Consider the following 6,503-nt stretch of genomic DNA (forward strand, 5'->3'; position numbering starts at 1 on the left):
AGCTGTATAAATAAAGAAATCGACTGAGAGGATGTAATAATGGAGATAATAACACTATTATTGAAAAATAGATTTGGGCTTATAAGTCCATATTTTCTTAACATTTAAAATGTAAATTTGCTGCAAATTTAAGAATTAGGATTATTTTAGTAACCATGTTGTGTAACTTTTAGAATGATAAATAACGATATTGAAATAAAATCATAAATTCACAATATAGAATCATATACATTCATCATATATCCAATACAACAACAACAATGGTAAATATAGTAAATCTATACCCCACATCTTTCAGAAACAGATACTTCAGATCTACCCAGAATTTAGTATGTTAATAATACCTCAGATAATGTCGCCTACACATAACATTAGTTCATTCAGTAAATTATTTTAAAGCATACGTTTCAGTAGGAAACAATGGAGTTTCAAGTCTTAATTTAACTATATAAAAATAGTTGTTATTACATTGCCATCCTAACATTTTAATGGGTTCTAAAGGTCTTTATCTTGAGCGTGTGATTTTATAAAACACTAGTTGGAACATTTTATTTTCAAACAAATTTAGTATAACAGGTTTTGTTAAATTTCCACGTCCGGCGCCTGCTCGTTTCAACGCGCAAACCGCCACACTGCCAAGGGTGTGTTGCCTCAAGAATAGAAGGGGCGGGACGCACGATATCTGTTTTCGGTTCAGTTCACCTTGTCAGTACTAATCGTTAGACTATTACATATATTAATATAATTTCATAAATATAGATAATACAATCTATATGTATATGAGTGAGATAATTGCAAGCTAGGAGTATGCCACACCAAGTGTCGCGTAACAGGATTCGCTGAGGTTGAGTGCTAAATTTCAAGTTTATAACCCATTTCATGTCCTGCGGATAGAAAAACAAACAGGCAATCATACAGTAAAGAATTATTTTACGTTCACCCGGTAGAGAGACACAAGAGAGTGGCAGGCTTCAACTACGCTCAGCCAAATCCCGATGATGCACATGCACTATCTTAGAGCTCATTCTTGTCTAAAAGGTAACAATGAGGTTTCTTGCAAAGTTTAAATTATTTTAGTTTAATAGTTTAAAATTTACTACATCCGTAGACTGTTACTACATCACATATTAAGATTTCGTATGAGTGGCTCAATTTGTATATTTCAATTAATGTATCATGCAATTTTCTCATCGCCACCACGTTACCCTTAAGACCGATGTAAAAAGTGGTCGCTAACGCTGGTCGCTAACGCTCAACCACATCCCATGGAGTGAAATGCACCATCATCAAACTTGATGTTGCCTATAAAGAAATGTAGTTTTATGTAAACAGACAAACAGCAATGAAATACACATAAAGTAACACTATGGCATGATTGTTTCGTCATTAGAGACATCTTTCATCATTGTCTCTCAATTGTGTACCAGATAAGACAATAAGACTACCATTTCACTTATTTGTAGGTGTCTCTGATGGTGAAACGACAAAAATGTTTCGGTGTCTCAATAGACAAATTGTTGTAATATTACAATGTTTAGTATAATTATTGTCTTACTGATAAGTAAATACATCAGTCTCATTCGTGTCATTACACAAATACAAAGTGTGTTTCAGTATCAAGTGACCGTATAGGTGGCCAAAGTACGCTGGGTATAAGCTGTAAGGGAAGGTCTTGTACGATACAACGGGATAGGGGTGTGAACGTAGGTGGCAGAATCGAGGTGACAGCCAAGCAGCCAAGTGGCAAGCACTGGAATACATCAGTACTCTATTATCTTCCATATATACATACTGCTATGTATATTATATTATTCACAACAAGGATATTACATATTCTGATGCCACGATACGACAAAGTTTTTATTTTTGAGCGAGATAATCAATTCTTAGTGGATTTTGATTTATTTCTGAGCAACTTTACGCATTTATATAAACCGTGGATATGTAAACGTTTGAAATCTCGTGAAAATAGACATAAACATTTAATCTTATTTTATGATCTAAAACAATTAGATGTCAATCTTCGTTTAAGAATTTTATTATTCTTTCGTCCTCATATGCCACTAGTTTGTCCGACCGAATAAAAAAGAGATTTTATATTATTAATCATGCTTATAATTTTTGACGTGACAACGTCTTAAATTAGGTTGCGGCTCGGAGTCACTCATGAAAAAGTGTAACGCCCGGTAACGTTACGATGCCCGTCCATTGGGTCCGCCGCACGGGATCCGCACGGGATAAAGCAGATAACTGTGGGTCCGCCGCACGGGATAAAGCAGATAACTATGTTTATTCGTGAAAATGTGGAGTGCTTAGATTCGTCATTTACAACAACTACAACAATAAAGGTAAATAATTGTACACTGATATTTAATTATCGTAAACTATGATTGATTGATTAATTGTTAGATTGACACAAAAGTTGAGAAACTGAGTTTATAGGTTATGTCATACTATTGACAAATGTTGATAGTGTTAAGTAAATATTATTAGTTTAAATCACTCTGCAATCAATCGTAATTCAGTCGATTGAGAAGAAACAGCGCGTATTGCTAGTCAAACATTTAAAATAACAAATTATAACCTCTAACCTGTCATAACAGTGCGACCAAACAAACGAACTAAACCGACCAATCACCACGCGCGGAGTTAGAATTTAACTGTATTTAGCAAGAATTTCAAATTCCAATTTTAGTAAATGTTTTATTCAACTTTACCATTTACAATAACAAATTTTAATTAATTTCAAATTATGTACAATGTTTTAGTAAACAAAATATATTTCTATAGTTAAAATTTGTGCAATTCTTATTTTCATTCAATTCCTTGTTCCTATTGTGCAATTTAATAATATTCATATCAATAAATATTCTACCGAGAAAAAGACGTTGTCACGTAAAATCTTCGCCCGTAAAACCGACTTTACAGGCAACCATAATTTTTCTAAAATATTTGATATCTTTCACCATGTAAAAATCCCTTTAAATTTTGTATGATAACATTTATACATTTTTTTACACTTTGTTAACATTTTTACTATTTATGAATCATTCAAACAAAATGTACATAGAGAATAAATTACCTACGTCAAAAATCATATGTAAAAAGATATATACACAGCACATTTTACAGATAAATAATTATTTTGAAAACATATGAATTTTAATTAGATACATATAAAGCTTTCTTATTCTACTATTCAATTCTATATTTTCCTTTATGGTAAGCATTTCCAACTCCGACGATTTCGACTAATACAATAAGAGAAGGGCTGTATTCGGCAGTAAAAGGGTTTAAGATGTACATACGTTTAAGATGTACAATTTATGGTTTCTCAAAAAAAAGTTTCAAATTACTGATTGCTTTTACATGGTTCCGACTTGGCTCTTTGTCAGCACAAATTTCTTGTTCGAGTTGAAAGTGGTTATGTAAAAGGCCATCCAACCACGAATTACACGTGCAGCCTGGACATCCACGACCGATGTTATGGATGTGGACTCCGGGATTGACTGGCAAGTTGCTGTATACAGATGAGATGCGATGGATCCCATCCATCACAGAGTGCCCCGAAAACACTTGACGTTTATTGCATAACGCGCCTTTTAAATACGGCTACAAAAGTCTAGTAGGAAATTCAAATTGTTATTACATAACGTTTGGTCTCTTTGATACCAAGTGATACTTTCCCCTGTACAGTTAGACCGTGACGCTTATGTTGATGTGGAGGGCTCAATTTGAAAATTTAAACAGGTATAGAAAGAGGCCGTATAGAGATTTCTTGAGTGGAGGTACAATTAGAATTGTGTGTTTAAGCAAGAAGATGTGTGAAGACAAGGGTTGAACACCCTCAGGCCAAATATTCACAGCTAGAATACCGTAATTAGGTACCCATTAATAAAATCTGGTCTCAGAGGTCTCCCCACTTGCCTTTAAAACTGTGTCGAAAATAAATGGAAATGATTAAAATGACAACATCTGCTGGACATACGTAAATATTTAAAGTTTTTAATGCAAGAACACAATTTTATAATTATCTCAATGCTAACCCAAATTATATGTGTAAAATAACTCAATAATGGTATTTATTGAATTACTTACATTCAAGACTTTATTAATTACTTATAATATTGTTTTTGGGTTGACTCTTAAAACTAGGTAAGCTACTGTTTTCACACGAGCTTCGTGATAGTATTTTATACAATACTATACAAACGAAATATGAGAGTTTGTTGGACATACTGGTGCAATGCCTAGACACCAACAACTTAGGTCAATACATGGTTGGAAACAGCAGTATTGTTCTGAAAAATGCAAAACATAAATAATTAAATTCAAAATTTACGATTTGTCAGGAATCTCATGCGGAAATAATGCTGCATCGTGGAAAGTGTATTTTTTTTTTTTAATGCAGGCCCATAACTTTCTTACATGATGTACTCAAGATATTTTTAAAAAACACGAAAGAATGCGATTGGTCTAAAATTCTTCGAAAAATGTTTGTTTTCAGCCATAAACTACTTGAAGGCTTAAAATATGGGAACAATTTACCCATTATATATATATATATATATATATATATAATATTTATTATCTATTTATTAATTACGAAAAATAATTTAATCCAAACTTAACACGCAAAGGAGACAAAAAGACAGTTAGATAAAACATTTATATTTGTCAATGACAAAAGTATAAAATATCACATTTTCCCTACATACATAGCTATGGTGAGAAGAATCGATTTAATGCAAATATTGAGTTTAGCTCCATTTCAACTTCCGATTAGTTTACCGTCTGAAATATAATGCTGTCACAGACTAGCATCTTGGAATCTGGAGTTTATGTCCGTCTGAACAGATCTGAAAAAGTGGGCGACGGAGCTCAGAAATGAACGCTGCGTCGCGTCGTCAGATTTCAGAGGTATTATTTGTGTTGCTATTCTTCAATCGTCTCTAAACTTCCGTATTCGGACCAATCACGTCCACTATAGACCTAAATATTCTCATTAATTCTAAGTTTAATTTTCGTTTTATGTTTTTCTTGTTTAATCTCATAATAGTTGAGTTACAAATTTGAAAAGTCCCTAGCATCAGATTGAATGAAATGTTAATTTGTATTATTATTAAATTACAACGATACTGCACTGACTTTAAAAACACATTATACCATTTAAGCATTGAAGCTTCAGGTATAATACAGTCTGAAAATATAATTTTTCTTGTGTTTACATTTTTCAAGCGGAATAGCTAGATCACAATTATTACTGAAGTTGCATAAGAAATAGTTTCAACGAAATATACACGTATTTAAGAGGGGGGACATCTCCATTTATCCCTTTCAAATATTATTTACAGTTCAAAATTGTATTCTCATGTTTTTAGAATGAACTTGTCAGTTTGAGTGAGACGCATTTTGTGGTCGGGTGCTGGGGACCGACAGAGGTTGAAGTGTCTTGCAACCCAACAGCCTCGAGTCTCGTCTCGATTTTCTTCATTTATACTTCATCCGAGATTTTACATCATAGTGGTGACTCGAAACTGCTATGCTGCACGCCTTCAAGATGCAACTAGCCTTTAATTCTGGAATGTAATGAAATTACATAAAATATTAAAACAAATACCATTGAGCTTTGTAGAGACATTGATATAGCTCAGAGTTGTTTACAAGAAATAGCTACTAAAGGGTTGAGGCATCTGTTCAAGCTTCAGTACATGAAACAAAACGGGAGACTGTGTTACTTATTTCGAGTGCCATCTCGTTCGTCCCAATAATATTTGTCCAACTAATCGGTTGTCCAAACGTGCAGGGAGAAACGTATTGTATCGACTCTCCCCCTTATTTTGTTTTTTAAGATCCTCGCTCAGGCCAGTGGCTCATGAGTACGGGCAGAATTATACTTTAAAAAATCGGCCTCTCCTTAAAAAAAGTATTATACAAAAAGAAAATATCTCGAGGAACATCGGCAATATCGGTCCACTGTATGTAGGAGATTACGAAAGATTATTGGATTATTTTTACTGACGAGTGAGTGGTATAAAATAGATGTTGCCTCCTGTGAGGTTTGAACTCACGACCCCTGGTTTACGAGACCAGTGCTCTGCCACTGAGCTAAAGAGGCACTGAAAACGCTGAGCTTTACTGTGCATCACCTGACTATTGTATTTGTCCAAGGCAGTTATTTTATTATGTTTGTAATGAAAGAAACAAAATAAGATCGTCTTCTAGTATAAACACTGTATAAACAATACGTATTATACTATTTTTAATGTTTATACAAGTTTTAAATCCACTTTAAAATAACATTTTGGAATTCGTCTTGGTAATAAGCAATCTTTGGATTTAACAATGGTACTGTACCTCTCCGATTAGCGAAGTTGTAGAAGAATGATACTGGACTTCGGTAAGACGAACTTATTCTAGAATAAGGCATTTTCCTACTGATATAGTTACTGAGCTAGAAATTACGAACATTACCGTTGCAAGTGTTTTATATTCGTAACGTG

At 33.5% G+C, this 6,503-nt stretch overlaps 1 non-coding gene across 1 annotated transcript; it reads right to left on the reverse strand.

Moving 5' to 3' along the window:
• Window positions 1-6,046: 6,046 nt before the first annotated feature.
• Trnat-cgu lies at window positions 6,047-6,118 on the reverse strand. Its single transcript has one exon. It is a non-coding gene; the product is annotated as a tRNA-Thr (tRNA).
• Window positions 6,119-6,503: the final 385 nt, after the last annotated feature.

The sequence above is a fragment of the Homalodisca vitripennis genome, chromosome 3 (genome assembly GCF_021130785.1).
Source record: "Homalodisca vitripennis isolate AUS2020 chromosome 3, UT_GWSS_2.1, whole genome shotgun sequence".
Lineage (NCBI taxonomy): Eukaryota > Metazoa > Arthropoda > Insecta > Hemiptera > Cicadellidae > Homalodisca > Homalodisca vitripennis.